This window comes from Notechis scutatus, chromosome 3, assembly GCF_049901735.1.
Source record: "Notechis scutatus isolate UNSWTSFEM ecotype Mainland chromosome 3, rNotScu1.2, whole genome shotgun sequence".
Lineage (NCBI taxonomy): Eukaryota > Metazoa > Chordata > Lepidosauria > Squamata > Elapidae > Notechis > Notechis scutatus.
This window is the reverse complement of record NC_142011.1, coordinates 84,050,365-84,058,734: the sequence shown is the minus strand read 5'-3', so window position 1 is coordinate 84,058,734 and position 8,370 is coordinate 84,050,365. Positions and strand designations below refer to the sequence as shown.

At 42.4% G+C, this 8,370-nt stretch overlaps 1 protein-coding gene and 1 long non-coding RNA gene across 5 annotated transcripts in view; one reads left to right on the top strand and one right to left on the bottom strand.

Moving 5' to 3' along the window:
- Positions 1 to 1,072: 1,072 nt before the first annotated feature.
- LOC148131267 (uncharacterized) lies at positions 1,073 to 7,830 on the bottom strand. Of its 2 annotated transcripts, none has more exons than XR_015748648.1 (3): positions 7,753 to 7,830; positions 2,724 to 2,821; positions 1,073 to 1,210 (listed from the first exon to the last, which is right to left on the bottom strand). It is a non-coding gene; the product is annotated as an uncharacterized LOC148131267 (long non-coding RNA). The 2 variants fall into 2 exon arrangements; XR_015748647.1 differs by having other exon boundaries at positions 7,657 to 7,782.
- The window catches only part of AGL (amylo-alpha-1,6-glucosidase and 4-alpha-glucanotransferase), a 66,738-nt gene continuing 65,798 nt past the window's right edge, over positions 7,431 to 8,370 (top strand). For all 3 annotated transcript variants that reach the window (XM_026674092.2, XM_026674094.2, XM_087960612.1), the window contains exon 1: positions 7,431 to 8,011. The gene's annotated coding sequence lies outside the window, so the exon portion shown is untranslated. The remainder of the gene's footprint in view (positions 8,012 to 8,370) is intronic.

The following is an 8,370-nucleotide window of genomic DNA, read 5'->3' as shown; positions in this document are numbered from 1 at the left end:
GTCTGTTTCTGACCGTTTGAGCAGCCACATGCACATTTGTGGCCCGTTGGAGGTCATTTTGCAGGGCTCTGGCAGTGCTGCTCCTGTCCCTCCTTGCACAAAGGCGGAGGTAGCGGTCCTGATGCTGGGTTGTTGTTCTCCTACGGCCTCCTCCATGTCTCCTGATGTACTGGCCTGTCTCCTGGTAGTGCCTCCATGCTCTGGACACTACGCTGACAGACACAGCAAACCTTCTTGCCACAGCTCGCATTGATGTACCATCCTGGATGAGCTGCATTACCTGAGCCACTTGTGTGGGTTGTAGACTCCATCTCATGCTACCACTAGAGTGAAAGCACCACCAGCATTCAAAAGTGACCAAACCATCAGCCAGAAAAAGCATAGGAACTGAGAAGTGGTCTGTGGTCACCACCTGCAGAACCACTCCTTTATTGGGGATGTCTTGCTACCTGCCTATACTTTCCACCTGTTGTCTATTCCATTTGCACAACAGCATGTGAAATTGATTGTCAATCAGTGTTGCTACCTAAGTGGACAGTAATTTCACAGAAGTGTGATTGACTTGGAATTACATTGTGTTTTTAAGTGTTCCCTTTATTTTTTTGAGCAGTGTAGATTAGGCAGTGAGTGGCCCAAAGCCACCCAGTGAATTTCTAAAGGTGGACTTCAGAAGCCCTAAGAATAGTCAAATAATTTTAGCAACAGAGGTTAAATACACACATGCACATACAAGTTCTTTATTGCCAGTCTGAATACAACAATACATTATATTGAACAATAATTGTCTGTTTTTTCACAACACTGAAAAACAAGTGCCTAAAACTGACAGCTTTTCAAAGTTGTCTGTATTTAACATCACCATAACAGACTGGGTAAACACACAGATTATCTTACCATGGTGAGAGCTGTTACTTTTCCACTGAAATTGTTGTCATTTATATGCAGATAAGTTACCTCCCTCTCTTGGGATATTTCTTGTGGCAGAAGTAAGGTGGCTTTTTAAGACAATTCATATCCATCCCATTGTTAGCAGATCAACACACTAAATCAGGAATTAAACATGCAGAATGAGTTTGCATAATGCACTGAACAACAATTTAACCACCCATTCATTAGCAAGTTATGCAATCCCAATGGGTTTTGAAACAGCTCAGTCTTCCAGAGAGATATGCAAACAATGGACCAACAATCTGACCAACTGCATTTTCTTCTGCAAAATTATAAAAAACACCCAGCTGTAAATAGAAGTGGTATTTTATTGCACAATGTCAAGAGGATGTAGAAAAATAACTGACACACTATTTAGATATATGCATTAATATTAAAATACTAAAATGGTACCCCGAGTTAGTTGTTTGGAATGTGATCATTCTGAAGAACTTGTGTCAGTCTTTTCTGCTTATTACTTGGTTTTCTTGCAAGTCCTATTGTTAGAGGAAGGATTGTATAAAGCAAAGGTCTTCAAACTTGGCAACTTTAAGACTTGTGGACTTCAACTCAGCTATGCTGGCTGGAGAATTCTGGGAGTTGAAGTCCACAAATCTTAAAGTTGCCAAGTTTGGGGACGCCTGGTACAATGCAACAGTGATACAGATTTTACATGCCATGAATTCTACTTCAAAGTTATAATTCTATCATTTAAAAAAAATTCACATACTAATTCATATTTGCCTAAAACTGGGTGGGGGGGGGGGAAATTCCCTCACTGATTTTGCTTGTTGGAAGCTCGCCAGGAAGTTTGCAAATGGCAAATCACATGACTCCAGCACACTGCAACTGTTGGAAATACATACCAGTTGCCAAGCACCTGAATTTTGATGCTGTGACTATGGGGATGGTGTGATAGTCATAAGTATGAGAACAGTCATAAGTCATTTTTTTCAATGCCATTATAATTTCCATCCAACCACGGGACAAACATGTTCCAGCAATCTTTTCTTCATTGTTCTTAATTATATCAGAATTTATATTGTGTTTTCTCCTTACCAGCATGAACAGAGTTGGTTTTCATGTGGCTATAAACTGACATGTTTCAAGACCATTTGATTGTTGGCAAAGGTAGAGGATAGGGACCATCCAGGTATACTGTCTGTACCTTAATTCTAAGGCTGAGCCAGATACTCTCCTTTCCCTCTTCACTGTTCTTCAGGCCCATTCTGCTTTGGGCAATAGAAGAATCTGGCTCATCAATTGTTGGGCAGAGTTATTGGTTGGTATGTTCTGGGGCAGGAGTCTGCAACCTTCAACAAAGAGCCATTTGGACCCGTTTCCACAGAAAGGAAAACACCGGGAGCCACAAAACCTGGGTGGGTGTGGCCAACTCAACATCACTCCCAGCCAGTCACATGATCACCACCACCCCGCCACACCTTTTGTGGCTCCCGGTGTTTTCTGTGGGAAATGGGTTTCTCTCTCTCTCTCTCTCTCTCTCTCTCTCTCTCTCTCTCTCTCCCTCCCTCCCTCCCTCCCTCCCTCCCTCTCATTTCTGATTTTTGTGTTTTACCTTATCAGGCCAGGCGAGGAGTGACTGGGAGGGCGAGGGGCGGGGCCAGCCAGTGGTAGGATCATTCAACAGGGAGCCACAGCAGAGGGCCCAAAGAGTCGCATGCGGCTCCAGAGCTGCGGGTTGCTGATGCCCATTCTGGGGGATGGCTAATCATGGCTACGTATTTGGGGAACCAGCCCATCCCCAAAGTGCTCATTTGAAAAATGGCAATACTTACATCTATCATTTGTTCGTTCGTTCGTTCGCTCGTTCATTCATTCAATCAATTTCTATAGCTGCCCAACTCAACCAAGTGACTCTGAGTGGCTTACAATTCTAAAAGTATAGAACAGTTACAACAATTAAAAAGAATAAACAATTAAAAACAATAAAACATCCAGAAAATAAATACAAACAGCCTAGATAATCCACTAACCATAAAGCCAAGAAACAGGGCCTTAACATATTCTGAGCCCTAAGTTAAGGTATATAGCCAAGTTTTTAAGGCCTTCTTTTCAAAACATACCATGTCAGCTCCCAGATCATGCTCCCCATCAATTACATAGCTCTATTTTTTTTCAATATGCACAAACTCCTAATCCAACTTTATAGCTGATAAATGTGGCTGGATATTGACTAGCGGGTTCTGAAAAATGGCTAGACCTGCCTGCATTTATTCCGTTCTGCTTTCTATAGGCAAAGGCTGGCTTAAATGGCCAAACCACACTTCCTTGCCTGCACAAAGACAAGGACCATACAGGAATTACTCAACTTATGACTGTGATTGGACAAGAATTTCTGTTGTTAAGCAAGGAATTTTTTAAGTTTGTTTTATCATTTTTTGCTACATTTGTTGAGCAAATCACTGCAGCTGCTAAGTCATTAAGCCATTAAGGCAATCCAACTTCCCCCAATGACTGATTATAAGAAGCCTGTTGGGAAATTGCAAATGGCGGTCGAGGTGCTATAATCATTCTAAATACATGCCACTGATCAGGCAACTGATTTTTTATCATATGACTATGGAGATGCTGCAATATTCCTAAGTGCGATTTCCTAGACTGACTACAGGTAGTCCTCCACTTATGACCACAACTGAGTCCAAGTTTCAGTTGTTAAGTGAGTTTTGCCCCATTTTACAACCTTTCTTGCTGTTGTTAAGGGAATCACTACAATTGTGAACTTAGTAACACTGTGAATTTGGCTTTTCCATGGACTTTGCTTGTCAGAAGGTCGCAAAAGGTGATCACGTGACCTGGGGAACTGACACTGTCAAAAATATGAGTATGTTACCAAGTGTCTGAATTTTGATCACATGACCACCGGCATACAGCAACGGTCGTGTGAAAAATGATCATAAGTCACTTTTTTCAGTGCCGTTGTAACTTCGAACAGTAATTAAACAAATGGTTATACGTTGAGGACTACCTGTATCAAACAGGCTTACACATGTGTGTAACTTTGGAAGAGTACTAAATCTGTGTTTCAAAAATGCAGTTTCTTCATAAGGCCTGCACACTTGGAGTTACTGCTATTCATCAGCAAGTTGGAGGCAGGATATGGTTTTGAAGCAATAACAGGACATTTTAGGCTGGTATATATTTGCACAGGTTTAGGGTCAGATGGAAAGCAATTTAACCATGGAGAAAAGCTCTTAAGACTGTACTTGACAAGTATATTGAATCCTTGCCAAGGTTGAAGTCTCTTGAAGAGCCAAGTTACAGTTGTCCTTGCGGCTGCTGTCCCATGGCCCAGAAGGCAGGAGCTGGCAAGCAGCGGGACATTTGACTGTGTCACTTATCTATCGTTTCTTTCTGGTCAATGCTAGGGATTGAGTCCATAGAAAAGACAAGTTCAAAAGGGACTCACAAAGGGGATCCTGCCAAGGGATTCTCAGCATTTGGAATGAGAACTGAACTAGCCAGCTATGAAATAAAACAAAGACACTATAAGGACAGATGTGTACTAATAGATTAATGAGACATAGTCAAAGCTTTATTTTCTTTATATTTTTTTGTTTGATTCTTAAATCTAGATTTAGCCTTCAACAACTGCAATTGGTGCCTTCCAGCATTTTTTCAACTAGCATGAACCTTGATGTGTGTGTGTGTGTGTGTGTGTATTATAGAAATTGTGACTCAACAAGCATGAAAAGTTGAGGTTCAGGGCTATACAAAGCATTTTGAATCTGAGCCACCTTTGCCGTTTAGGAAATGTTTCAAGCTTGAGACAGAAAATTTCCCATTCCAAACCAGGGATTAATATTTCAAAACCATGCACATTCAAAATATTTTGTACAGCATTATAAACTATGATACACAGTTCATAGTTTACAGTTCTTTGCTGCAAAGATCAGCCTATGAATTATATTCAGAGAAAGAATGAGCTAAATACTATTTTTTCTTGGCCGGTCCTCACTTTCCAACCATTCTGTTATTTTAGCTAAAATTCAATAATTTTAATCAACTGGGGGGGATGATACTCTAATAAGACATTATTTATTATAATTCTTATAATTGTGCAGAAGTAAAATTGCATCAGGGTAGTTCAAAATTCCTGGTTCTCAGCATTTCAGTTTAAATCTGAAAACTCTTGAGAACCACATTTTCTTTAGGAGTAAATTGGTCTTGTCTTATAAAGATACTCACTTTGTATTAGAGGAATTTTGTTTGATGCAGGGCCAATTAACATGCAACATGCAGGGCCAATTAAAATGTTATCTTACTTTTAGTGTTCTGGATTTGCTGTCATCTTCATACCACCATATGACATTCCTGAAAATCCAGCTCATTCCTGTAATCTGAGAATCTGTGTGAGTGTGTTTTTTTTACAGTTGTGATCATTGAAAATAGCCTGACCTTCAACTGCTGCAGGCCTGACCTTTTCTGAGGCCCATAGTTATATATATTTCTGTAAGCTACTGGCCTGTTTGTCTTACAGTGGTGGCAAAAATATTAGGAAGCAAAGATACAAAACTCAGAAATTAAGCAAAGTGCAAAGCCCGTGTCCATGAGACAGTAACTACTGCAGCAATTTTAAATTAACATGGTAAAAATAGGGGGGGGGGGTTAGGTGTCCCCCAGTCCATTCATTTCAGTTAAGTAAACATCTAATTCTCATAAGTGCTTTAAATTTGCTGGATGACTATTCTGAATAAATACTGTACCTTCAATTCTATCCCTGTATTTGCCCTAGGGTTTTCAAACCTTTCCAGGCCATAGAACCAGCTGGTAAAAAAGAACAAACAAAAAAAAAACAGAAACCCAATCAAAAGACAAATATCTAGTGATGGAAAATTGGCTGTGTTCTGGTTAACATTTTATTTTGCATTCTGTATTTAATGGTGTTCCAAGATTTTTAGAATGGTCGTTTGTAAATTAACACAGCACTTCTGTTTTTCACATTAAAAATAATTTGATTGTGTCTTTGTATTTAGGCAACGTTCCCATTTGGGAAGATTGTCCCCAAATGGTTGTTTCCATCCGCAGTGTATCAGGACTATAAAATGTGATGGATCTTGGGAGCTGTAGTGTTTAGTACATATTAGAAATGCCTATGTGTGCATTTAGATGAGTTTTCTTCTATATTCTCCTATATACTGGCTGGGGAATTCTGGGAATTAAAGTCCACACATCCTAAAGTTTCCATATTTGAGAAACAAGGTTTTAAATCAGGTCTGAAGCTCAGAGCTAATTTCTCTCCTTGTGAGCAGATGAGAAACTAGCCCTCATTGGAAACTGTGATTCTTATTTAGGGGAACTGCATTGCAATTACTTTAAGGTGCTATTTTTGATCAATACTTAGCCATGTTGGAAGAATTATCCTTCTGGGTTCAGTTCCAAGTGGGGAAAAAGACATTGGAAACATGGAGGCTGTTTGGAAAGATGGTTTAATAGTGGACAGGATCACATGCCCTGGTTAAAGAAAGAAGGAAAAAGGGCTGAGATGCTGAGAGACCCTTAGTTTTTTTATAACCTCTGTTGGGCCCCACCTTAGTGTTTCCTGTTCCTGTGTAAGAAATGTCAGACTCCCAGGGGCGGGGGTCTTAACTAACTTTGTAGGCTTTGTCTGGACCACATAGCTTCACCTGAGTGTTGGCTGATACAATCTTACCAGGCCAGATGGTGAGATGGGTGGAGGCCTTTATTATGAAGAATACGCTGGCCTAGACCTTAATTAGCAAAGGTGGTGGGGGCTGAGTTTCTGCCTCTCTGAGTTTCTACTATACTCTTTTTAGGGAAAATATTCTGCCTTTTTAATATTTCCTAGGAGAGGGATGGATGCTTTTGTCATGCATGCTAATCAAGCCTCTATTTCTGAGGTGCATTTGTTAGATTACTAACATTTAGTGTGTCTTAATTTCATGTCAACTTTTGAGACCATGATCTAAATAAATAAATCAAGCGTTCTTGGGAAGAAGTTCACCCTTACATTGTTGCACACATTTTAAAATCCCTAATATATGACCAATCAGAACACATCTTGTTCACATTAAAGTTATGTGCATCTGAATACCATAACTTTTCAAGAACAAACGTTAACCAAACTTAGCCAAGAAATATCCTCTGACAACCATGTACCCAAATTCCTTTTTTTAAAGCACCAGTTTTATAGTATTATTTGCTGCTGGAGGGACAGGTGTATCAAGAAAACTGAATGCCCTGGTTTTGTTACCACTCTACCACCAAGGTTTACCGAATAAACTCCAACTGGCCGGGCTCATGCAATGTTAACACGATTAAGCCACAAAGGCTAGGTTTCATAGGACAAAACGTTTAACGCGATGGCTTAGCACAAGCATTTAAGTCACTATCGTCATTTCAGCTGGGCAACCTGTAGTCCTCTCAATGTTTACGAACTACAACTCCCGGCATTCCAGCCGAGGACTCACTATCTATCGACATGGGGGAGGGGGATTATAAATCAGCTGTCTCCTCGGGCTTGCGACTCTGACACTGATTGCGTTCGAGAATACACGTGTCTAAGTGTCCTGGAAGGAGGCGTGCTTTTGCTGAAATGCCGCTTGCAAGCGTTCAAGTGTTGCATTCCGGAGCGAAAGCAAACGACTCTTCTCATTCATATTGTGCAACGACTTCCCAGCAAGAGCTGCTTTGCCCGACTTAACCAAAGCTTGGCGCCCTGCCTCTGTTTTCGCTCTCCCCCCCCCCCACCTCAGCTCTGCAGCGGCGGCAGCAGCTCTCGGTCTACGGCTGCAGCGTCGCGCAGGCTGTGGAAAGAGGAGGAGGGAACCCAAGAGAGGCTTTTACCGGGCCTGCGCCCCACAGCCAGGACCGTCCTTGCGCCTCGAGCCGCGTTTCTTCCTGCAAAGCCCTTCAGGCGTCAGGCGGGGCTCTCGGGTTGCCCAATCCAGTTCCTCCCTCCGCAGTTTTGAACCCCTTCCCTTCTATAGTTCTGTCCTTTCCTTCTCTTTCTCTCTCTCTGTTTGGAGCCCTCCCGCCCAGGCCCAGCTCCGCTGGTTGTGCCAACAACACCCGAGCCGCCTTTGCCCACTGAGGGAGTCCCGGGGTGAGTGAACCAAGGGCGGCCAGGCTTCGCCCTATATTTATAGACAACAGCGGTCGGGGATAATGGGGGCGAGAGGGGAGGGGGACTGGGTTGCACCCTGGCGCCAGGACAGGTCGCATTGTTCAGACGGAGAGTGACAGGTGCCAGCCCCTCCGGACCGGTCCCAAAGGGAGAGCGCCCTCTCCCAGGGCTCCGGCTGCAGACCCGCCGAGTTAGGGGGTCTTGCCTGCAACCGCGACAATACAGTTGCTGGGAGGAGAAAGTTTGAGCGCCCCTAAGCGTGTCCTCCTCCATCCTTGAGCTCTTGACAAGTTGTTTTATGTGGACTGAGTGAGGACGAAATGTAAGTGTGCGTCTGT